The following is a 27,840-nucleotide window of genomic DNA, read 5'->3' as shown; positions in this document are numbered from 1 at the left end:
CGTTTGTACACCCTCAGTACGTGTGTACACCCACAGTGCGTTTGTACACCCACAGTGCGTTTGTACACCCACAGTACGTTTGTACACCCTCGGTACGTTTGTACACCAACAGTGCGTTTGTACACCCTCAGTACGTTTGTACACCCTCAGTACGTTTGTACATCCACAGCACGTTTGTACGCCCTCAGTACGTTTGTACACCATCTGTACTTTTGTACACCCTCAGTACGTTTGTACACCCTCAATACTTTTGTACACCCTCAGTACGTTTGTACACCCACAGAACGTTTGTACACCCTCAGTACGTTTGTACACCATCTGTACTTTTGTACACCATCAGTACGTTTGTACACCCTCAGTACGTTTGTACACCCACAGAACGTTTGTACACCCTCAGTACGTTTGTACACCCTCAGTACGTTTGTAAACCTTCAGTACGTTTGTACACCCTCAGTACGTTTGTACACCCTCAGTACGTTTGTACACCCTCGGTACGTTTGTAAACCCTCCGAACGTTTGTACACCCTCAGTACGTTTGTAAACCCTCAGTACGTTTGTACACCCTCAGTACGTTTGTACACCCTCAGTACGTTTGTAAACCCTCAGAACGTGTGTACACCCTCAGTACGTTTGTAAACCCTCAGTACGTTCGACACCCTCAGTACGTTTGTACACCCTCAGTACGTTTGTAAACCCTCAGAACGTTTGTACACCCTCAGTACGTTTGTACACCCTCAGTACGTTTGTACACCCTCGGTACGTTTGTACACCCTCAGTACGTTTGTACACCCACAGTGCGTTTGTACACCATCAGTACGTTTGTACACCCACGGTACGTTTGTACACCCTCAGTACGTTTGTACACCCTCTTTACTTTTGTTCACCCTCAGTACGTTTGTACACCCTCAGTACGTTTGTACATCCACAGTACGTTTGTACATCCACAGTAACATGGGATGGATATTAGCGTCCCATGCCATTCAGTGACATGCAATAAACCAAGTCAAGTTTGACCTCCATATCCATGCATTTAATCCTACTACAAGCTTTTGATACTGGGGATCTATTCTAATATGACAATATTGATGCACAAATACATGATCAATAGTGAAATACCCAAAATCATCCATCAACATGATTCTCGGGCACAGTTTCCCTCCAAAGAAAGATAGGGAATATTAAAGACGTAAACATTATTTTGGAAAATGAATTTAGTTGTAACCATGGTACCGCGCGTTCAAACAATTGGTTGACCATTACAAAGCATTTGATCAAGTTTACTCTGAATGTATTACACAAAACATATAAGATATTGAAATGTGTTATCAGATGGTTCGTGCGCTGTGAACAAGCGTGTTGCCATAGCGATGATTGACTACCTGTCTGCAACATATACGGCGAGGCCTGGGGAATATAGACCATTGCACAGCGGCTCGATCGGAAGGTTGCATGTGTGAACAGAAGGAAGTCTTGTCGGCATGGGGAATACACGAAAACGTCGCTACCTACGAATTCATATTAGCTCAAAAAACTACTACTACTACTACTACTACTACTACTGTTGCTACTACTACTGTTGCTACTACTACTATTACTACTACTGTTGCTACTACTACTGTTGCTACTACTACTGTTGCTACTACTACTACTGTTGCTACTACTACTACTGTTGCTACTACTACTACTACTACTGTTGCTACTACTACTACTACTACTGTTGCTACTACTACTAATACTGCTAATATTGATCTACTACTAGTAATATATACACCTAGGACTACTACCACCAATACTTCTAGTATTAATACTGCTGATGCTGTTGCTACTACTACTACTACTACTAGTACTACTGTTGCTACTACTACTACTACTACTACTACTACTACTACTACTACTGCTAATATTGCTCTACTATTAGTACTATATACACCTAGGACTACTACCACCAATACTTCTAGTATTAATACTCCTGATGCTGTTGCTTGTACTACTACTACTACTACTACTACTACTACTACTACTACTACTACTATAACTCCTACTACTCCTCCTACTACTACATCATTACTACTATACGACTACTCTTGATGCTACAACTGCTGCTGCTTCCACTACTACTACTACAGCTACTTCTGCTACTACTAATACTACCACTAATACTAAAACTAAAACTAATACTACTAATTCGACTCCCACGACTACTATGACTACAATGATTAAAACGACCACTACGGCTACGACTGCTGAATGTTTTCGTCTACGTCAGACACCACAGGTAAATTTACAATTGTGAGTTCTACTAACTCCAGCCTCTGCGACTATTACTATTACTACTTTTGAAAACCAAATGTTGTATGATGTTAAGGACAGTAACATTATCTGAAGGAGGGTCAACGTGCAGTCAAGGCATACAATGACACACAGGAATATAGTTATGGGCATTAGCAAACGGACCGCCTCCGTGGCCTAATGGTAGAGCGTCCACCCGGAGAGCGGAAGGTCCGGGGTTCGATCCCCGACCGCGTCATACCAAAAGACGTTAAAAGATGGTACTTGTTGCTACCCTGTCTGGCGCTCGGCATTAAGGGGCTAAAACAAGGACTGGTCGGCTCGGAGTCAGTATACTGTGTCTGAGTGGGGTATTCATGTTAATCTGCGGCATGGTATCTCAGTGAGCTAGCACTATAAATCGGCATCAGTCCGGACTAGTACAAGCACACACACACACACACACACACACACACACACACACACACACACACACACACACACACACACACGTGCATGCACGTCGTTAGATAAGTGCAATAATCTTGGACGCGACGTTAAACCCCATTTCACCTCACCTCACATTAGCAAACGCATAATTCACTGAAATCATTACGTTAAACGTGAGGGAGAACATGTTTTACGCAGAACCCTTCTAACACTTGAGCCTGAAGTGAAAAGTGGCCTGGCTAAGCTTCCATAATGAGAATAATAATCGTATTTTCTATTTTGGATTACATTGGGAAAGAGACTCCAATTGCGTATTCAGCCGTGGTTTGATAGGGAGTAGAGCTCTCTTTCCGATTTTCCAATCAATTCCTTGAGAGGATATGAATCCCTTTCCCGTGGCGATAGGATTGCGACAGAACAGCTTTACCGAATGTCCTGCTGAAGTGCCTTACCCAGAATAGAATATAACCAGAATGAGCAACCCAGAGGGTCCAAGCGATGTCACAGGAATAATGACACAAGGTGTTGCTTTTTTGCACCTTGCGGTAACGCTCCAAGACATACAGCCTGGGCTTCATGCTCTACACACAGCGTCAAGTGTTCATTCAGCTACAAAAAGATATTTGTTGACTGTGAAGGAGATGTGTTTTCCAAAGTTTGCCCATCAATGAAATTATGTCTGATGTAATTCTTTATTTTGACATATACCATAACTATGTTCCTTTATTTTTTTAGGTGAACAATTGACCGCATGTGTGTGACGTGTGCCATCGGTGAGGAAGGATTCGCTCACCTTTTCGCGAACCTCTGTTTGATAATGATTCACTGACACGTGCTTATGATGCAACTGAAGGGTGCTCCCGGTTGGGAAGGATACGTTTTCCGCGAACACCTGGCATCATCACTAATTGATAGTGACTGATAACACGGATTTATGAAATAGTCGGAATCGTATACATTGGAATGTGCTTTTAGCAGAGCTTTTTTTATGAATATGGAAAGGGTTGTTTCGTTTTTATTTAAATCGTTTGTGATGTCTTCATTCTAGGCTACAGACATGTCGCCAATATCTTCAATTAGATCTATCCTTTTGGACACATGATCTCCAATAAGATCTATCCTTGTGGACACATGAACTTCATTGACATTTATCCTTGTGGACACATGATCTTCTGTGAGATCTATCCTTGTGGACACATGATCTTCTGTAAGATCTATCCTTGTGGACACATGATCTTCTGTGAGATCTATCCTTGTGGACACATGATCTTCTGTGAGATATATCCTTGTGGACACATGATCTTCTGTGAGATCTATCCTTGTGGACATACGATCTTCTGTGACATCTATCCTTGTGAACACATGATCTTCTGTGAGATCTATCCTTGTGGACACATGATCTTCTGTGACATTTATCCTTGTGGACACATGATCTTCTGTGACATCTATCCTTGTGGACACATGATCTTCAATGAGATCTATCCTTGTGGACACATGATCGTCTGTGAGATCTATCCGTGTGGACACATGATCTTCAATAAGATCTATCCTTGTGGACACATGATCTTATGTGAGATATATCCTTGTGGACACATGATCTTCAGTGACATCTATCCTTGTGGACACATGATCTTCAGTGACATTTATCCTTGTGGACACATGATCTTCTGTGAGATCTATCCTTGTGAACACATGATCTTATGTGAGATATATCCTTGTGGACACATGATCTTCAGTGACATCTATCCTTGTGGACACATGATCTTCAGTGTGATCTATCCTTGTGGACACATGATCTTCAGTGACATTTATCCTTGTGGACACATGATCTTATGTGAGATCTATCCTTGTGGACACATGATCTTATGTGACATCTATCCTTGTGGACACATGATCTTCAATGAGATCTATCCTTGTGGACACATGATCGTCTGTGAGATCTATCCGTGTGGACACATGATCTTCAATAAGATCTATCCTTGTGGACACATGATCTTATGTGAGATATATCCTTGTGGACACATGATCTTCAGTGACATTTATCCTTGTGGACACGTGATCTTCTGTGAGATCTATCCTTGTGGACACATGATCTTATGTGAGATCTATCCTTGTGGACACATGATCTTATGTGAGATCTATCCTTGTGGACACATGATCGTCTGTGACATCTATCCTTGTGGACACATGATCTTCTGTGACATCTATCCTTGTGGACACATGATCTTCAATGAGATCTATCCTTGTGGATTGATTCTCGTGAACACATGATCTTCATTGAGATCGATTCTCGTGGGCACATCAACAATGAAAAAATCGTCGTTGTCACAAGACTTTCAATGAGGCACCCTCGTTACCACGTGACATAGCCTCGCTACCATATGCCATTCAATTAGATATATCCTCGCTACCATATGCTATTCAATCAGATATCTCCTTTTGGTCACAATGATAAAAAATAGTCATGATCTTCTTATATCCTCGTTACCTTGTTATCTTCAATAAGATATATCGTCGTGGACACATCTGCAATGAGACAAATCGTCGGGGACGCATGCTATTCAATTAGATATTTTCTATTCTTCACATAACAATAATCTTAGTCAAGCGCTTTCACGGTAATGTTTGAACTGTGGCGTCCTTTCTGCAGCCTAAAGACATCAAGAAAGACGTGTACAATAACTTATCCTTCACAACCTACCTATGTCCTTTTTTACCTGAAAGGATATCCACAATCTTGCATTTTCAAGGGAAAAGATGGCGGGTGGAACGGAGGTATACTGGTCTGGGGTCACATCGATTCGGAAGTTCACCGTCCGATCATTTGTGTCAAGGCGTTTGCCCATTTGCATAAAAATATAATGGCGCTATCACTAATTACAGTCGTAGCGCACATCACTTTATGCAAGCGAGCCATGAACTAATGTCCGCCATGTATATTGGCTAAACGCCCATATGTATAAGGCAACACGTTCAAGGCACTCTAAAATATCGGGTCGTGTTGAAAATGGATGATGCGTACACTCCTAAAGCTGTCAGAAATACCAACACCGATATTGCTGTGTCGAGAAGTTCAAGCAATACTTAATTATGATGTCACGTATTACTCTGACTCTACTCTTAATCCACTTTTAAAACAAGTTACATTCTCCCAGAAGATTAAAAATAAATAGAAAGATAATTGTACTTGATAAAGCAATTATTCACTAGGATGTTAAAACCATATCGCAGCGAATGAAAAAACCCTGAATCAATACTACGCTTTAACAACTTAGCCGAGGGAAATCAGTTTTACCCCTTTCACTCTCGTTCGGATAATGCATTTAAATCAGACACGAACAATGCCGGCACTAATTTGGTGTCACTGGGATTTGCACTTCAACATTCTGACAGTAAACGAGAGTAAGTTGACGTGATTCCTAGTAAGCAAATCATCTAATGCAACAGTGGAGTTTGTGGCAAGGGGGTTAATCGAAGAGCTTTAAATAAAATTGAATAATTTAAACAACGCTCGCAGTTGATGTCATATGGAATATTGTCGCGAGATAACACGATATCTGAAGTACGATTAAATACTTAGGTTGATTGGCGGAGAAAAGAAACACTTTTGGAGGAAATTATTTTTCCACTGATGCTTGTTCCGAAGCAAAATACTTGACAAAATCAGATATAGTATAATGTCATAATTTCTACTTTTAAATATAATCGATCATCATATGCACTTTAAAGCCGTATGTTTCACAACTCTTATCTTTTATTGAATCAATATGACCGTGAAAAGAAAGTGAGTTATACAATATTACACCATACAGGACAAGTTGCAGCAAATTATGACGAGTCATCACATATGCCCTACACGCATATCCGAATCCTTTCACACTTAAAGTTGATGAAGCATAGCGGATGTACTGAGAACGTCTGGGGTCAAACGTGTTTCTAGCAAACTCGACAGTGCGTCCAAACAAAATATATGTGGCACTATATCATCGCGTATTTCCTCACCTAAATGAACTTTGTGTACGACATATACGTGCTGTCTCTATATTTGACAAGTACATAAATCATAACCTCATATTTATTTTACAAATGTCTGACTTACAAAGAGGGCTAATGTAGTTTCATGAGTTAATAGAAATTATGAAACTTAGTATGAACCTTGAGACTGTCCGATTTAGATCAAACTGTAACAGATCCCACGATACCCTTTATACAAAGGTGGCTTTCATTCAATTAATGTTTTCTATATATCAATCAGATATAATTTCTCTCTTTAAAAATGCTTGCAACAAACACGGTTCATATTGTGAATTTAATATTTGTGAAGTATTTATAAACTTTTGACATCCATTGTCTGCACAAAGGTTTGAAGACATAAATGAATTCTCATATATCAATATAATGTATAAAAACGTGGCCCTTGATACAAACTGGATGGCACATAGTAAGGCGCACAGTTGAAGGTCGGTGGTTCGAGTTGAAGGTCGGTGGTTCGAGTTGAAGGTCGGTGGTTCGAGTTGAAGGTCGGTGGTTCGAGTTGATGGTCGGTGGTTCGAGTTGAAGGTCGGTGGTTCGAGTTGATGGTCGGTGGTTCGAGTTGAAGGTCGGTGGTTCGAGTTGAAGGTCGGTGGTTCGAGTTGAAGGTCGGTGGTTCGAGTTGAAGGTCGGTGGTTCGAGTTGAGGGTTGGTGGTTCGAGTTGATGGTCGGTGGTTCGAGTTGAAGGTCGGTTGCTCGAGTTGAAGGTCGGTGGTTCGACGTGAAGGTCGGTGTTTCGAGTTGAAGGTCGGTGGTTCGAGTTGAAGGTCGGTGGTTCGAGTTGAATATCGGTGGTTCGAGTTGAAGATCGGTAGTTCGAGTTTAGGGTCGGTTGTTCGAGTTGAAGGTCGATGGTTCGAGTTGAAGGTCGGTGGTTCGAGTTGAAGGTCGGTGGTTCGAGTTAGTAGTCGGTGGTTCGAGTTGAATATCGGAGGTTCGAGTTGAAGGTCGGTGGTTCGAGTTGAATATCGGTGGTTCGACATGAAGGTCGGTGGTTCGAGTTGAATATCGGTGGTTCGAGTTGAAGGTCGGTGGTTTTGAGTTGAAGGTCGGTTGTTCGAGTTGAAGGTCGGTGTTTCGATCCCCTGGCTGCGTCACATCAAAGGACGTTGAAAGATTATACTTTTTGTTACTCTGCCTGGAGGATACAAAACAAGCACTGATCGGCTCTTAGTAAAATATGCCTGAGTTAGGTAGCCATGTTAAACAGAAACATGGTATCTCAGCAGGCTAGCAATAAGTCGGCCGGCATAAGTCCGGACTGATCCAAGCAACCACACACCAAGTACGTCGCTATAATTTTTAACGCGACGTTAAACCCATGTGTACCTTATAATGCACTGCATTTTACCGTTCCAGCATCCTTTGATGATGAATTCCAATCCCAGACTCGCCACAATTATAATCCTTGGTTGGTCCACATTCTAATCGTGCGGGTAGGCTTCACTGGGAAACCGTTGTAAACATCCAAGTTCAGAGGAGGATTGGGGACATCGTCGTCCCAGTCGTCTAAGGCACCGCAATTCGCTGAACAGAGTTGCATCTCTTGGGCACGCGTTCCCTGTTCGCCCCGATTATGTTTCTAGGTTGTCAGCACCATACCCGTGCTCGTGGGTTTCACCAAAGTGGTAAACTCTGCATCACTTCCGGCATTGTTCCCACATTAAACTGACACGCCATGAAATATACTACTCAAAGTTTGCTGAGGATCATGTTTTGATGATATCAGAAAAGCATCCAACAAATACAGAATAAAATATCGCGGTACACAATGATTGGGTAACACCTATGGGGCACCAATTTCATGATGAACGGACAGCGGCGTGGGCAAGATGTGCACGAGGTGTTTGAAAACCTGTGTTTGGATGTACCGTGACAGAATCGTTGCACATCTTTTGCAACAACTGAATGCACTTATGGCCCCAAAGCGTGGAAGACGTCATTTGACGACCGAAGAATCAATATACTTACTTGGTCTACGAGACGACGGTGCCAGGGTGTGAACGCATCACCTTGATCACATACGCGCTACGTTTCCGTTTTGTTCACATACTCTAATTTTGACGGGTGATCTGACTGATTATTGGTCACATGTCGTTCATTTAACTTTTGTTCATTAAACATGTCTTCGCGTAATATTGTCTTCAATTGCCTATTTCAACAGATGCGCACAATTGGACATATTACCTTTTAAAGTGCTGATCCTCAGCCAACGTTGAGTAGTAACTGGAATACTGTCACTTAATCAGAGGACAATAGCGCTAACCAAACACACTAATGATTCCCTTGTGTTAGGTGAGTGTCCGAACATGGACTTGTTATTTCCCTCAGCTGTTAATCCTGTTTGTATTTCCATGTAGATAAGGTCCCCAGTCTATAATTAGACTGGGTTTGTGACCAGAGTTGCATTAGCGTTCTTCTCGCATTCAGTTCACCCGGCGTGGTGTAAATGAATTACTGTTAAAGGCAGCATTAAATCAAACTTACTCACTAGCTGATACTGAAATTGATTTATAAATAAATAATATTATGTCTGTTGCAAAAATCCATTTCTTCATGCCTAGACGATTTAAGAGTTTAAGAAAACTCTATTAGATCAGATATGTACAATTCATCAAGAATCTTGGCTTGTATAAGTCGTTCATCAAATAACGCGATAACCTTAAAAAACACATTATTCTTCTGTATCTATATAATTACCATAATATAACAATTATTAATAATTATTAGAATTAATACATTGCCTATTCGTCTGTTACACTATACACCCCATTACGATCGTATGACTAATTTGGTATAAGACTTAGCTGCCGGACAAAATAGGTTAATGGGCAGACTCAACATTGTAAAAACAAAAACAGTTTTTCAATATTTTTTTCAGTTATTCAACTTTACATCGCACGCTTTTATCGGTGATTTTAAAATTTATGTTAAGTAGTATTCGGGATTCAGGGTTGAGCAATGAGACTAAAAAATAGATGTATTCAGGATTCCGGGGAGGAGGCGGTTGGCACCATCAACTATGATACCCGTATCAAATACATCACCATCGAAAAAACACTTCTAGTTTGTTTTATTTTTAGCCACCTTCAAACATGCGTGTATACTTTCTTTTGTCCGACAGTTGACTACATTGCCTTATTGTTTGAAACCAAAGTACTACATTAATCCCTGTGTTGAAACGTGTCACAGTATGTAAATGTGCACAACCTACATTTTTCAACCCCTAACTGACTGACCTGAATTGGTGCAAGCTATTTTTAATTTGTTTACTGACGCTCATTAAATATGCACTGCTTCTGTCAAACTTGCATTCCTGATAATTTTATGTGAGGTTTAGACAGCATTCTGCATATCTAATACGTTAGACCTTTTGAAACGGGTTATGAATTGGATTGCCCTTATGAAGACAATGTCACCCTCACTTTTCAGGGGGCGGTCGGATAGTCTAGAGGTTAAAGCGTTCGCTCGTCACGCCGAAGGCCCGGGTTCGATTCCCGACATGGGTACAATGTGTGAAGCCCATTACTGGTGTCCTCCGCCTTGACATTGCTGGAATATTGCTTCTCACTCTCTCACTCACTTACTGTTCAGACCGGATATTTCAGGCAGGTTGTTCTCCTGGTGCTCCGATTACAGGTCCTTGTTTCCAGACTCAGGAACAAACATTATTTTGTGTTCTATGATTGGCTTCTCTGTATTGGGTTCAGAGTTTTCCAGATAACATATCTGACAACGGGGTTAGAGTAAGCATCAAACGTGTTTGGTGGTTGGATCTATAGACTTGGTTGTAGGATCCTGGCACGACAAAGGGATGCAATTCTCCACACGAATTGCGGCACCTCAGACAACATATTCACATATCTCATAATTTGTAAAGTACACGGCGGTGATCTGTAAATAATTGAGTCTGGACCAGGCAAACCAGTTACTGATAGTACGAGCAACGATCCAAGTCAATCAGCCACGTTATCAAGCCAGATAACCCATTTCAATCGCTTTTATTGACAACAAGTTTCGTCATTTCTTCCAATATGGACCAAAATATCGTGAGCAGTCTCCCAAGTCCAAAGTCATTTTGGATGCTGTCGAAGCATATATTTCAATAGATGGGCAAAAGAAGAAACGAAAAACTTGTTGAATGTCTTTCATAGTGGGTTAAGTGAGTGCGCGATGTTGTCATTGGTGCACAATGCACAAACTGAAAAAGAGGAAACAGAAATCGAATCAACCAATTCTGTCCCGGCCAGCTCTCATCCATCGTCTGGCTGCCCTACATGAAACGCTTGTACTCGTTCCCACTGACAAGGCCTCAAATAACATTACCATTATATGTAAGCATCACCACCTTAATTGTTTGATCGAAGAACTTGGTATAAGTGACATTTCAAATAATGCCTCATATAAGGCCAGTTAGGTAACTGAGGAAGAAATTTTCCAGTACCATGCATCAGTACTATCAACGTTTGACTGTAAAACCTGAATAATTGTCCATTCCTCTTTTGTACAGGATTCCAAAGCTCCATTAAAAATCCGTATAGAGAGAGAGATATTGCTGGGTTCAGCACATTTAACACCACATCCCTGTCTAATCATTAACCATAATCTTGAATACAATCAAGGAAGGAATTTCTTTATTTTCACGGAAAGTATTTGAGAAAAGTGGAATTTATACTGTGTGGAATCTCAAAATCTCAAAGGCTCAATTCTTTCAAAACATTTGATTTTTCAACTTTGTACACCATTATCCCATAGGACAAACATAGGGGAAAACTTCATTTTTTTGTCCATGGGGACTTTGTTACAAAATGTGGTGACCATAGATATATACTGAACAACAAAAGAAACGTCACCCCAAGTAACATTGTATGAAAAGTTGTCATCTAAATATCTGGGTAAATTTTGTCAGAGTTTTTAAAATTTAACATAACCTCGTCCAGAAAAAAAGAAATTTGATGACTAAAAACAAAGCAGATGACAATAAAACCGATCGCCCAAACGCATCATGGCAACGGCCAGGGTTACCCGATGCACGTGAGTTCCGTGCAAATTGAAATGCACATGCGTTCCCCCATTTCTTGCCCTATAAACATCCACCCAGATCGGAAAACATTCATTCGTTATTGAATTGCTATTACATGCCCTTGGACGATTGCAAGCTGGACAAACCGCCCGGCAAGTAGCCAATGCATTTCAAGTCCACGTAAGGACCATATACAGGCTCCAGCAACGGTACCAGACCACCAACACTACAGATGACCGACCACGTAGTGGAAGACCAAGGATCACCACCCGACGTTAGGATCGTCAGATTGTGCGACAGCAACTTCAAGATCGCTTTGTTACTGCTGCGGAAACTGCTCGACAGACCATGGGGACACACCAGCGACACATTAGTGCGGACACCGTGCGTCCACGATTGACGAGCAGACACCTCCACTGTCACAGACAACACAGAGGACCCATTCTGACACCAAGTCATCGCCGGGACCGTCTTCAGTGGGCAACACAGCACCAGCACTGGCGCCACCAGCAGTGGAAAAGAGTCCTCTTCTCAGACGAGAGCCGTTACTGTACCTCAACAGCAGATGGCAGAGAGGGAGGCTGGTGACGCCGTGGGAAACGTTATTTGGATGCTTATGTTGTTGACAGAGACTCGTGGGGTGGTCCGAGCATCATGGTATGGGGTGGAATTGGTCTTGCACAGAGGGTCGGCCCTGTGGTCTTCCAGAACATCGGTCCAGGGAGAGGCAATGGTTTTACAGCAGCTCGGTACATTGATCAAGTCTTGAGATCACACGCCATACCTCATTTGGCACGTCGCCGCAACCACGAGTTTCAGCATGATAAAGCCCGTGCCCACACTGCGAGAGCAACAAGAGACTTCATCCAGCGGAAATGGCATCAGAACCATGCAGTGGCCTGCCCTCAGATCCGATGTAAATCCCATGGAGCACCTGTGTGACGAGATTCAAAGACGGCTGAATGACGTCCGACCAAGGCCGACAACTGCAGCTGAACTGCGTCAGGCGTTCCTCAGTGTGTGGGCTCAAGTGCCTATGGCCTTCATCAACCGCATCAACCATTCCATGCAGTGACGCTGCACATGGCGGACACACGAGATACTGACTTGTGATGCTATTTTCTCCGAGACTAGTGTTGTGTTTCATTTTAAGAACATTTGACACTTTGGACACAATTTCAACCTTGTTGATCAGTTTTGCCAAGTTTCATCTTTTTAATATGTCTCAAAGTATGTTTACAGTGTTTGGACAAATAAGGTTTCTCATATATATATATATATATATATATATATATATAGATATATATATATATATATATATATATATATATATATATATATCTATATCTATATATATCTATATATATATCCATGGTGACGTTTCTTTTGCGGTTCAGTATAATTACATATTTATCTTCAGGGGTTCCGGTCAATTTGTCAAAAATGAAAGCAAATGCCAGCTGAAGTTTACTTAGAAAAAAAATATGTGAAATGCTGGACTTCCTCATTGATAACATCTATGTAACATTTGGCGGTAAGACGTTTTGGCAAGAAGTAGGCATCCTCATGGATATCAATTGCGGTCCCCTTCTTGCCGATCTTTGTGCATATGAATCGGAATTTCTGCTCGGATTGGCAAAGTCAAAATACGGTAGTTTGTCCAGGCTTCAAATTACAAAATGCGATGGCAGTGGTGACAGCAAAAAGTTTAGGGATAATAATATCCGCAACAGTGATCAAGCTTCCGAGATAGGCTTTGGCTGGAAACCCGTGGCGAAAAGTGATCTTCACGCGAAAGCTGTTCTGATGTAATGTCAGATGAAATGTGAGATGACAGACACGCGCCGGCACTGCTTAAATATAATATAGTCAACCAGCACTTTCTACACAGTGCCAGACCAATCCAGTGTCACTCAAACATCACAGGATATTCCATATGTTTCTGTAACGCTTGCGCCCATCCATGCTATTCCGGAAGATTAAACATCACACTAGCATCTAAATATAATAACTTCCTCACCACTGCTTACATTAAATAGTACTACATTCATGACAACTAATCATTGTCCAAATACAATGCAATGTACTTATACTGAATCTCAACGGAAGGAATGTAATAAATTTAGAAGCATTGTTTAACAATAAATTACACTGCCCCAAACCACTATCATATACTAGCAGTTCCCTCGTTGTTCTGTGGTGTCCTCGTAATAAACTTCGCAGTTATTATTGCGAGAGAACGCCATAGTATCGGGATGGAACGCAATAAATATACTATTTTTAACATAGTAGATAGGAGCTTCGGTAGGTAAAAAACCCTTGACTGACTTTTATATTGTTTGCATAGTAATAAAAAGTAGTGTCAACCAAGTTGTATGGCAGTCATATTTTTAATGGCCATAGAATATGGCCTTTCAGTGAAATACATCCTTGTCATTCGACACTTCCAGTAGTGTGCAAGTTCTTTGCAGCCTTTGACTTGACCCGAGAAGTCCTCAAACATTTTACACCCAATGCTCACCTTGCTGGAGAAGGTCAGAAAGGATTGAGCTCCGTTAAGTAACAATCCAGCAGTACCACGACGGTGTACACCACCATCGGCTCATTGTGTTGGTGCCCATGCTGGGATCAACCCTGGCCATGCAAGACAGAGTAGGTGTCCCGTCCTTGTGGACGGGTAAGGGGCGGTCGGGTAGCCTAGTGGTTAAAGCGTTCGCTCGTCACGCCGAAGACCCGGGTTCGATTCCCGACACGGGATATTGCTGGAATATTGCTAAAAGCGGCGTAAAACCATACTCACTCACTCACTGTGGACGGGTAAATACAAACCAAATCATTTCCCTGTCGTCTATATACTACAATACGTTTAAATGATGTAGTTGCTAACCACGGGATATAACTATAATATTGCCGACAACACGCAATCGTGATATAAGTATAATGTTACTGACTACAAGCAGCCGTTATATAACTATAATATTGATAAATAGAGGCCGTCGTGATATAACTGTAATATTTAGAGCTACAGGCCGCCGTGATATGAGCATAATATTGCTGACGACATTCCGTCGTTATAAAACTGTAATATTGCGGACTGCAAGCCGTTGGGATATAGGTATGATATTGCTGACTAAATGCCGTCGAGATGTAACTATAATAATGCTGACGACCTGCCGCCGTGATATAACTATAATATTGCGGACTGCAAGCCGTTGCGATATAGGTATGATATTGCTGACTAAATGCCGTCGAGATGTAAACTATAATAATGCTGACGACCTGCCGCCGTGATAAAGCTATAATATTGCGGACTGCAGCCGTTGGGATATAGGTATGATATTGCTGACTAAATGCCGTCGAGATGTAACTATAATAATGCTGAGGACATGACGCCGTGGTAAAACTAAACTATAATATTGCGGACTGCAAGCCCGTTGGGATATAGGTATGATATTGCTGACTAAATGCCGTCGAGATGTAACTATAATAATACTGACGACATGCTGCCGTGATAAAACTGTAATATTAATAACTACAGGCCGCCGTGATATAAATATAATAATGCTGACGCAACATGCCGTTGTGATATAACTATAAAATTGCTGACTACATGCCGCCGTGATATAGCTATAATATTGAGAACTATAAGCCGTCGTGATATAAGTACAATGTTTGCTGACTACAGCCTGCCGTGATATAACTATAATTTGGCTGACTGCTGGACGGCATGACATAGCTGTACTATTCAGAACTACAATTATGCTCTTTAAGCAGTTAAAATACATGCTGAGGAAAACGTGGAATGCGCGAAATTCGATAGGATCTACTTAAAAAACACAATTCGTTTTTCTTTTGTGTAATCTGACAGATATATTTATCATGTTCAACAATCGATTTGACTCTTTTTCACGACAAAAAGAAACAAAAACTTACACATATTCCTAATCCTCAGTATTGACAATGAACTCATATTTCACTCCAAATATGTGATTGGGTATCAAAGTTCATTCTGAATATATGCTTTGCAGAATTCATTCAAAGGAGGTACACACCAAGGGGGATGTTTTCAGTACTTTGTCATATATTCAATCAGGATCTCTAATATTCCAGACATTTCTGATGGGATGACAAGTATCTCTATATTAATGATATGACATATATGTGTGCCTGTTGGTAATCTATTATTTCACCGGGTTTTTTTTAAATAAACCCTACAAATCCATATTCAGTTTCATTTTATGAAAGATAATCCATGAGTTAATCAACAAACTTGAGGCACATTTGAAACATCATTGAGCATGTTTCCCGTACTTTTCTTTCAGGTGAACAATTGACTTGCCTTTCCATGTGTTTGTGACGATGCCACCGGTGGGTCAGGGTACGCTCTCATTTTAGCGAACACCTGGTATCATTACTATTTGATAGTGATTCATAAACATATGCTCCTGATAAAGTCGGAATCGGACAATCGGCTTTATGCAGAGATTACTATTGGATATGGAAAGGGTTTTGTCGCTTTATTTTCACCAATATATGAAGACTTTAGCAAGGAGCAAAGAGTCGAGCAGACTTGTACCTCGAAGTTACATTTACCATATAACTTTGTGAGGAGTGGGTGTGAGAATCTCTATAAAGTCATAACTGAAATACCCCATGAAGAACATGGTTAGAATTGATCCCCAGAAACCCATTCTTGCCGTAAGAGGTGACTATGCTCGCGTAAGAGGCGTCGAACGGGATCGCTGCATGTCATCGTTTCCTAATTATATGATCGATGCTCATGATGTCAGTCACTTTATTGTCTGGTCCGAATTGTGTACAGACCGCCGTCATATAGATTGAATATGTCTGAAAGCGGTGTCATATGAATTTGAGATATTAATTTTTGATAATGAATAAACTCATCTGTCTCTCTATATGTGACGGATCGTCATTTTATGTACCTGTGAACTCTGTTTGATGTAAGACAAATAATGTTGAGTAAAAAGCATTATCTTATCTTATCATATTACCTTGCAAATTGAGAAATTTGAATGAATAAGCAGGAGAACACAACGTGTTTTAATGTGTAACAGTGTTCTCAAAGTTCATGCAGTTGGTATTATCAGACATATGCAACAACAATTATGTTAGTTGACACTTAGCAATTTCAATATTTGAAATATGTCAGTGCGCGTTGGGGGAGCAAATATCTTATCTTTCAACAAGTCTGTTCAACACACTTGTTTGATCGGGCAATTACCCTGTGAAGATTTGCGTCCCTTTATTGTGCCAGGATCCGAAAATCATTGTTCTAATTCCTGATTCGCCCTGATTATGATTCTTGCTAGTGCATGTGAGTTTCGCAAAAGTGGTAAACGTCAGACAAAGCTAAATATAGTTGAAAACGTCATACGCAACTCACACACTCCACGCTATTGCTTAAATATTCAGACCCAAAGGATGCCGAGACGTTCCCCTTTACATAATAACAGTATTTGATACCACACTTTCAAAACGTATGGCTTGTCAATATATTTCTGATGTGTTTTTGTCAAGCAAGAGACGTTATTATGAGCGTGTTGTTGACGAACCAACTCTGCACAGCGTCTAAGAGTATTGATAATTTGACAGAATCGAGGATAACTTAATAACTGCTAAGTAGACTCCGTACTTTCTAACCAGATAATCGGCTTACTCACATTAAAGAAAGTAAATGGGGCATTGCACCTTACCAAAGAGCCAATGGCATTATAAAACAATTCTGTTTCTTTGTTTTCTAATGTAATAGGGAAACACGTGTTGGCCTGTCATTCTCAATGTTGATGAATGGGTATCTCGTCCAAAAACGCCTATCGTGTCATATATCTGTGTCAAATAGACCACCATAGAAAACGCGCCATAAACGCCACGGGAAACACCACGGGGACACCATGGGTAATACCCCAAGAGCACCAAAGGAAACAGGCCAGGAACACCATGGGTAATACCCCAAGAACACCAAGGAAACAGGCCAGGAACACCATGGGTAATACCCCAAGAAAACCAAAGGAAACAGGCCAGGAACACCATGGGTAATACCCGAGGAACACCAAGGAAACAGGCCAGGAGCACCATGGGTAATACCCCAAGAACACCAAAGGAAACAGGCCAGGAACACCATGGGTAATACCCCAAGAACACAATAGGAAACAGGCCAGGAACACCGTGAAAAAAACCCCAAGAAGCATCATGAGAAATATCAAAGGAGCTCCATAGAAGACACGCCAGGAACACCATGGGAAATACTCTTTGAACATCATTGGGAACACACCAGGAAGACCATGTGACATTTCCTAGGAACACTATTGGAACACGCAAGAACGCCATGAAACATGAAAGAAACACCATGAGAAATTCTCTGGGAACGCCGTAGGTAACACGTCAGGAATACCACGTGGAACATCCATGGGATCACCGCGGGAAAAAACCCAAGGAACACAATAGGGAACACGCCAGGAACACCATGGGAAATACCCTAAATACGCTACTGGAACACGCCCGAAGTACCATAGGAAACGTGAAAGGAACACCATGGGGACCTGGGTGAGGTGAGGTGAGGTGAGATGAAATGGAGTTTAACGTCGAGTCCAAGATTATTGCACTCGTATAACGACGTGCATGTACGTGTTTGTGTGGCTGCTTGTACTAGTCCGGACTGATGACGATTTATAGTGCTAGCTCACTGAGATACCATACCGCAGTTGAACATGAATACCCTACTCAGACACAGTATACTGACTCCGAGCCGACCAGTCCTTGTTTTAGCCCCTTAATGCCGAGCGCCAGACAGGGTAACAACAAGTACCATCTTTGAACGTCTTTTGGTATGACGCGGCTGGGGATCGAACCCCGGACCTTCCGCTCTCCGGGCGGACGCTCTACCACTTGACAACGGAGGTGGTCACTGGGGACCTTGGATTTGGTATCGAAATTAGACATTTTTCAGCTACTACAACAAAAGCAGATATCTCTTTATTTAAAACATTTTTTTAAGAAACACACAAACACCTTGTAACAATGTATTTTTTGTGGGCAATTTCTTTTACTTTCAACATCCTGAAGAATAACTATTTGTTTCAAGAAAATTCGGAGACAATATATTGTTGTCCATAAAAACCCTCCCCCTCCCTTCGAATAGCATTTAATCGGGTGGTCAGGCTCGCTGGTTTGGTTGATGCAAGTCATCGTATCCCAATTGGATGGATTGATGCTCAAGACATCAATTACTGGATGGTCTGGTCCAGGCTCCTTAATACTCCTGGAATATTGTTGAGTGTGGGAAAATTATTACATTTCTCACATGTTTGCATTCTGCATGATCAATATCTGCTATGAGGACAACTACCGGCGCTAAATCGTGTTCCCTGCTGGCTTCTATATCAAGATACTAGTAAATAATCACTTGAAGTGCTGATGGAATACATTTCACTGATGACTATCTGCATTTATTGACTGTGAATTTGCATTTTTCTTTGAAACATGATAAATCAGAGCCATTGGTCGCCAATGATATGTATAACACGTAATGCTATCATGCTGACAACAGCAAATCATGTCCATTGGCAACGAACACCAAACCGACCAATATTCTACCCACAACGATTCAAGTCACCTTGCTGTGGTATTTGAGACTATTTTCATACCAACAACCAGACGCACACGTCCAATGTTGACAGTGTAAATGGCCTTCGGTTAATGAGATCGTCTGTTTCTCTGTGCACGAGTCATGTCAATGTAAAGGTTAAGTTGGCGAAATGGAGGATGCGAGGATGTTACCCATGCATTTGGGGTTACTTGAAAATCTGGTGTAGATTTGACATGCACGTATGCTTTTTTTATACGGAAGACTTTATCTCTAAAGAATTGTATTCAGGTGTTAAAGTCATCGGAAGATTTATATATATAACTGTATTCAGATGGTAAAGTCCTCTGTCTTGTGCTCGGTCTCAGTGTCTTCTGATGTGTTGACAGTGTCTATAGCACGCTATTTCCACCGTAAAGAGCAACCACTGTCTGGTGGCTGTGACTGTCTGATATCTGTGGAGTGTCTGGTATATGTGGTCTCTCTGGTATATGTGGACTGTCTGGTATCTCGGGAGGGTCTTGTATTTGTCTGCGAACTGTCTGATGTCAGTGTACTGTCTTGTATTAGTTGACTGTCTGATGTATGTGCACTGCCTGACATCTGTGTACTGACTGTTATTTATTGACTGTATGGCGACTGTATACAATCTGTTGTCTGTTGACTGTATGTTGACTTATACTATGTGTTGTCTGATGGCTGTATGGCGACTTTATATTATCTGTTGCCTGTGGAGTGTATGGTGACTTTATATTATCTGTTGTCTGTGGAGTGTATGTTGACTGTATACTATCTGTTGTCTGTTGACTGTATGGCGACTTTATATTATCTGTTGTCTGTGGAGTGTATGGTGACTGTATACTATCTGTTGTATGTTGACTGTATACTATCTGTTGTCTGTGGAGTGTATGGCGACTTTATATTATCTGTTGTCTGTGGAGTGTATGGTGACTGTATACTATCTGTTGTCTGTGGAGTGTATGGCGACTTTATATTATCTGTTGTCTGTGGAGTGTATGGTGACTGTATACTATCTGTTGTCTGTGGAGTGTATTGCGATTGTATACTATCTGTTGTCTGTGGAGTGTAAGGAGACTGTGTAGAATTTGTTGTCTGTGGAGTGTATGGCGACTTACTGCATTTCGGTGTCTTTGGACTGTATGGTGACTGTGTACTATCTGTTGTCTGTGGACTGTATGGTGACTGTGTAGTCGGTTGTCTGTGGACTGTATGGTGACTATGTACAATCTGTACAGTGGACTGTATGGTGACTATGTACAATCTGTACAGTGGACTGTATGGTCTGGATACACCTGTACAAAGTGGTGCCTTAACCGATTAAGTCTCCAATCTAGGAGACACCTAGACAACGTGGGACTTCCGACCACAACAGTTGTTGTATTCTTCAATATCGCTGACAGTTGCATAAGACATCCTTCTCTCACACAGCGATCACTCACACAGCGTTCGCTCATACAGCGTTCACTCATACAGTCGGTTGTCTGTGGACTGTATGGTGACTATGTACAATCTGTACAGTGGACTGTATGGTGACTATGTACAATCTGTACAGTGGACTGTATGGTCTGGATACACCTGTACAAAGTGGTGCCTTAACCGATTAAGTCTCCAATCTAGGAGACACCTAGACAACGTGACACTTCCGACCACAACAGTTGTTGTATTCTTCAATATCGCTGACAGTTGCATAAGACATCCTTCTCTCACACAGCGATCACTCACACAGCGTTCGCTCATACAGCGTTCACTCATACAGCGTTCACTCATACAGCGATCACACATACAGCGTTCACTCATACAGCGTTCACTCATACAGCGTTCACTCACACAGCGTTCACTCATACATCGTTCACTCATACAGCGATCACACATACAGCGTTCACTCATACAGCGTTCACTCACACAGCGTTCACTCATACAGCGTTCACTCATACAGCGATCACACATACAGCGTTCACTCATACAGCGTTCACTCACACAGCGATCACTCATACAACGTTCTCTCACACAGCTTTCACTCACACAGCGTTCACACATACAGCGTTCACTCATACAGCGTTCACTCATACAGCGTTCACTCATACAGCGATCACTCATACAGCGATCAATTATACAGCGTTCACTCACACAACGTTCACTCACACAGCATTCACTCACACAGCGATCACGCGTTCACTCACACAGTGATCACTCACACAGCGTTCACTCACACAGCGTTCACTCACACAGCGATCACTCACACAGCGATCACTCATACAGCGATCAATCATACAGCGTTCACACATACAGCGTTCACTCATACAACGTTCACTCACACAGTGATCACTCACACAGCGTTCAATCACACAACGTTCACTCACACAGCGTTCACTCACACAGCGTTCATTCACACAGCGTTCACTCATACAGCGATCACTTATACAGCGTTCACTCATACACCGATTACTCATACAGCTTTCACTCATACATCGTTCACTCACACAGCGATCACTCATACAGCGTTCACTCACACAGCGTTCACTCATACAGCGTTCACTCACACAGTGATCACTCAAACATAGCGTTCACTCACACAGCGATCACTCATACAACGTTCTCTCACACAGCTTTCACTCACACAGCGTTCACACATACAGCGTTCACTCATACAGCGTTCACTCATACAGCGTTCACTCATACAGCGATCACTCATACAGCGATCAATTATACAGCGTTCACTCACACAACGTTCACTCACACAGCATTCACTCACACAGCGATCACGCGTTCACTCACACAGTGATCACTCACACAGCGTTCACTCACACAGCGTTCACTCACACAGCGATCACTCACACAGCGATCACTCATACAGCGATCAATCATACAGCGTTCACACATACAGCGTTCACTCATACAACGTTCACTCACACAGTGATCACTCACACAGCGTTCAATCACACAACGTTCACTCACACAGCGTTCACTCACACAGCGTTCATTCACACAGCGTTCACTCATACAGCGATCACTTATACAGCGTTCACTCATACACCGATTACTCATACAGCTTTCACTCATACATCGTTCACTCACACAGCGATCACTCATACAGCGTTCACTCACACAGCGTTCACTCATACAGCGTTCACTCACACAGTGATCACTCAAACATAGCGTTCACTCACACAGCGATCACTCATACAACATTCTCTCACACAGCTTTCACTCACACAGCGTTCACACATACAGCGTTCACTCATACAGCGTTCACTCATACAGCGTTCACTCATACAGCGATCACTCATACAGCGATCAATTATACAGCGTTCACTCACACAACGTTCACTCACACAGCATTCACTCACACAGCGATCACGCGTTCACTCACACAGTGATCACTCACACAGCGTTCACTCACACAGCGTTCACTCACACAGCGATCACTCACACAGCGATCACTCATACAGCGATCAATCATACAGCGTTCACACATACAGCGTTCACTCATACAACGTTCACTCACACAGTGATCACTCACACAGCGTTCAATCACACAACGTTCACTCACACAGCGTTCACTCACACAGCGTTCATTCACACAGCGTTCACTCATACAGCGATCACTCATACAGCGTTCACTCATACACCGATTACTCATACAGCTTTCACTCATACATCGTTCACTCATACAGCGTTCACTCACACAGCGTTCACTCATACACCGATTACTCACACAGCGTTCATTCATTCACCGATTAGTCATACAGCGTTCACTCATACATCGTTCACTCATACAGCGTTCACTCACTCAGCGTTCACACATACACCGATTACTCATACAGCGTTCACTCATAAATCGTTCACTCATACAGCGTTCACTCACTCAGCGTTCACACATACACCGATTACTCATACAGCGTTCACTCATAAATCGTTCACTCATACAGCGTTCACTCACACAGCGTTCACTCATACACCGATTACTCACACAGCGTTCATTCATTCACCGATTACTCATACAGCGTTCACTCACACAGCGTTCACTCACACAGCGATCACTCATACACCGATTACTCATACAGCGTTCACTCACACAGCGTTCACTCATACAGCGTTCACTCATACAACGTTCACTCACACAGTGATCACTCACACAGCGTTCAATCACACAACGTTCACTCACACAGCGTTCACTCACACAGCGTTCATTCACACAGCGTTCACTCATACAGCGATCACTCATACAGCGTTCACTCATACACCGATTACTCATACAGCTTTCACTCATACATCGTTCACTCATACAGCGTTCACTCACACAGCGTTCACTCATACAGCGTTCACTCATACACCGATTACTCATACAGCGTTCACTCATACATCGTTCACTCATACAGCGTTCACTCACACAGCGTTCACACATACACCGATTACTCATACAGCGTTCACTCATAAATCGTTCACTCATACAGCGTTCACTCACACAGCGTTCACTCATACACCGATTACTCATACAGCGTTCACTCACACAGCGTTCACTCATACAGCGTTCACTCATACCGCGTTCACTCACAGCTCACTTCAACTACAGCTTAAATAAACTCTCAAATAGTCTAGAATCGTTTTGCACCACACAATATCATCTGTACATGTTTTCAAGGGCGGTTCCATGTTGAGGTCAGACGGTCACGATGTGTACCATCGATCTCTCCAGGACAAAATACCGAAAGAACCCGGTCAAGGTCTAACATGCTCGGTAGTATTTCATCCCTCAAGATACCTCCTTTCTTTCGGAATGCCAATTTAATATCTCATCTGTTTGACGGGAATGCCCAAGGAAGCCGGAAGAACAGCATCCCCATGCGTCCCTTATGTACCAGTAGTTTAACCTCTGGTAATTGCTTGCCGAAGGAATGGAACGATTTGAACAGTTTTGAATAGAGCTTACGGCTCATTGCGTGCAATTTGAAAAGCCAATTGAACACTGTGCTTTCAAAGACTTTCTGTGACTTCCGAAAATGTTATACATTAGTAAGTATTTGGATTTCTCGTATCCATTTAGAAAGATTGGCATTTCTTTTGTAGCAGTTTCAGGTTGTAAAACTACAAACAGTTACAGAAGCAGATTAACATGTTGCCTTTAGAAATTGTCTGGTAGCAGTTTTTGCAACACACGTTCATGCATATACGTGATTTGTGAAACCCTGGTTTCAGCTTGAGTGATAGATGCTCTGCAGAGCTCCGTTCCACAAAGCAATCTTAGCGGTAAGACGATCGTAACTCCCATTCTTTATCACTGACATACGACAATCGTAGCGCTAAGATTGCTTTGTGGAACGGGGCCCTGGAGTAGTATATGGCTGCTTGAGTTATAGATGCTCTGATGGAGTAGTATATGGCTGCTTGAGTTATAGATGCTCTGCTGGAGAAGTATATGACTGCTTGAGTTATAGATGCTCTGCTGGAGTAGTATATAGCTGCTTGAGTTATAGATGCTCTGATGGAGTAGTATATGGCTGCTTGTGTAATAGAAGCTCTGCTGGAGTAGTATATGGCTGTTTGGGTGAAAGATGCTCTGATGGAGTAGTATATGGCTGCTTGAGTTATAGATGATCTGATGGAGTAGTATATGACTGCTTGTGTAATAGATGCTCTGCTGGAGTAGTATATGGCTGTTTGGGTGAAAGATGCTCTGATGGAGTAGTATATGGCTGCTTGAGTTATAGATGATCTGATGGAGTAGTATATGACTGCTTGAGTTATAGATGCTCTGATGGAGTAGTATATGGCTGCTTGTGTAATAGATGCTCTGCTGGAGTAGTATATGGCTGTTTGGGTTAAAGATGCTCTGATGGAGTAGTATATGGCTGCTTGAGTTATAGATGCTCTGCTGGAGTAGTATATGGCTGCTTGAGTTATAGATGCTCTGATGGAGTAGTATATGGCTGTCTGAGTTATAGATGCTCTGATGGAGTAGTATATGACTGCTTGAGTTATAGATGCTCTGATGGAGTAGTATATGGCTGTTTGAGTTATAGATGCTCTGATGGAGTAGTATATGACTGCATGAATTATAGATGCTCTGATGGAGTAGTATATGGTTGCTTGAGTTATAGATGCTCTGATGGAGTAGTATATGGCTGCTTGAGTTATAGATACTCTGCTGGAGTAGTATATGGCTGCTTGAGTTATAGATGCTCTGATGGAGTAGTATATGGCTGCTTGAGTTATAGATGCTCTGATGGAGTAGTATATGGCTGTTTGAGGTATAGATGCTATGATGGAGTAGTATATGGCTGCTTGAGTTATAGATGCTCTGCTGGAATAGTATATGGTTGCTTGAGGAACAGATGAACTGCTGACGTTATAGATGTTCTGCTTGAGTAATAGATGTTCTGCTGGAGGAACAGATGTTCTGCTGACGTTATAGATGTTCTGCTTGAGTAATAGATGTTCTGCTGGAGGAACAGATGTTCTGCTGACGTTATAGATGTTCTGCTTGAGTAATAGATGTTCTGCTGGAGGAACAGATGTTCTGCTGGAGCAATAGATGTTCCCCTGGAGGAACAGATGTTCTGCTGACGTTATAGATGTTCTGCTTGAGTAATAGCTGTTCTGCTGGAGGAACAGATGTTCTGCTGACGTTATAGATGTTCTGCTTAAGTAATAGATGTTCTCTTTGAGAAACATGTTCTGCTTGAGTAATAGATGCTCTGTCTGAGTAATAGATGTTCTGTTGGTGTAATAGATGGTATGCATGAGTAATAGATGCTTTGCTACAGTGCAGTAGATGTACCTGTACTTAACCATTTTAAAACCCTTCAACCAGACAATAATTAGCTTTCTTACCATAAAACACTTAGATATTCATTTATTCTATTTAGACTTGGGCTGTTTGATTTCATGATAAATGAAGGAAGAAAATTGTGCACTGAAAAGCTATAGAAAATATGAAATTCACTTTATTTTTGTGTGCTATCATTGTGAAGGCTATCTGTCAAGTTTTTTTCTGAATCTACTTTTATTTCTTTTCTCTCTTCAAAGAATTATGTTGTCACAGTTCCATTAAAACTGGCTTTAAAAGTCAAATATGCTTTTTCTTTTAGAAACGAACTGTCAAAATTTATCCGAATGTGTAAAACTATCCACTTATTAGTAACTCCCATTAAGATGGGCTTAAACTGCAATAAACACCTTTGACCTTTGACCTGTGACGTCTTACAGCTCGGAAACCAAAATACTTCGACAGGAAAGGTTATGTAAAAATCTAAGATAATTAAGATCGATGTCGATAGGGAAAGGTCATCGTGTTAATATGTGTGGTGGTCTTGTGAAAGACAGCCATAATTGCTTGTGACTTATGGTCCGCCCGATCATTAGGTAGGTGTGTGTGTGTGTGTGCGTGCGCGCGTGTGTGCGTGCGTGCGTGCGTGCGTGCGTGCGTGCGTGCGTGTGTGTGTGTGTGTGTGTGTGTGCGTGGGGTGGGGTGGGGTGGGGTGGGGTGGGGTGGGGTGGGGTGGGGTGGGGTGGGGTGGGGTTGTTATCGAAAAAGATAAAGTGTCTCCGATAACGCTTGGAAAAGAAACGCTTCGTTCTGTAGAAACAGAGGTCTGCCTCAAAGATTACATTGTTGCAAGGTATTTAGAAATAGGTGTTTAATTTTAAAAAAGATATCTGGCTTTGCAGCTGTAGCTACAAAAATATCTAGTCTCATGTAGACCCTTATAAGATCTGGATAATTTGATGGCGTTGTTGAGGCCACGCATTGATCATGTCGCTCAAATGGCATTTATGGATGTGTCCGTCATTTCAAAGTATCAGCATCAGTTTCTTTTCCGATGTTTAACAGTGTGTCTAACCCATCCTCTTCTGTGTGCATAATGCAGGCGACATTAGTATAACTGGCAACACATATTGAACAGATATTAATATGTTAAGATGTTAGAGCTTGTGAGTCACTATGGGACGGTATATGTCCTTAAGGTTTTAGTCATAAATAACAACCAAGTTGGTTTGATTTAGACTGCGAAAGAGCAAAATACTGAAGTTGCTTAATATACTTTCTGGTATTATTGAAAGAGATCAGAACATGGTTCAAACAACTGCAGTAAACTACGGTTATATCGAACTAAAAGGGACCACAAATTTTAGTTCGTTATAACCGTGGTTCGTTATAGGCAAATATACACCCTGTATACAGCAAATGGACGGGACCCAAAAACAGTTCGTAATATCTGTCAGTTCGTTATAAGCGTGTTCGTTATAAACGTAGTTTACTGTATGCAAGTCAGTACAAGCAGCAGTCAGACAAAAGTATTCATTTTTCTATACAGATGGAAGGAAACTGAAAAAAACATTTGGGGGCTGATAAAGAACTTCACTAATAATTTACTTGTAGTTAATAAAATAACATTCCTCCAAATGTATTTGAGAATTATTTTAGTAAGTCGTATGACATTG

Source organism: Haliotis rufescens, unplaced genomic scaffold (assembly GCF_023055435.1).
Source record: "Haliotis rufescens isolate VD_foot unplaced genomic scaffold, xgHalRufe1.0.p SCAF_7, whole genome shotgun sequence".
Taxonomy (NCBI): Eukaryota; Metazoa; Mollusca; class Gastropoda; order Lepetellida; family Haliotidae; genus Haliotis; species Haliotis rufescens.
This window is presented reverse-complemented; position numbering follows the sequence as displayed.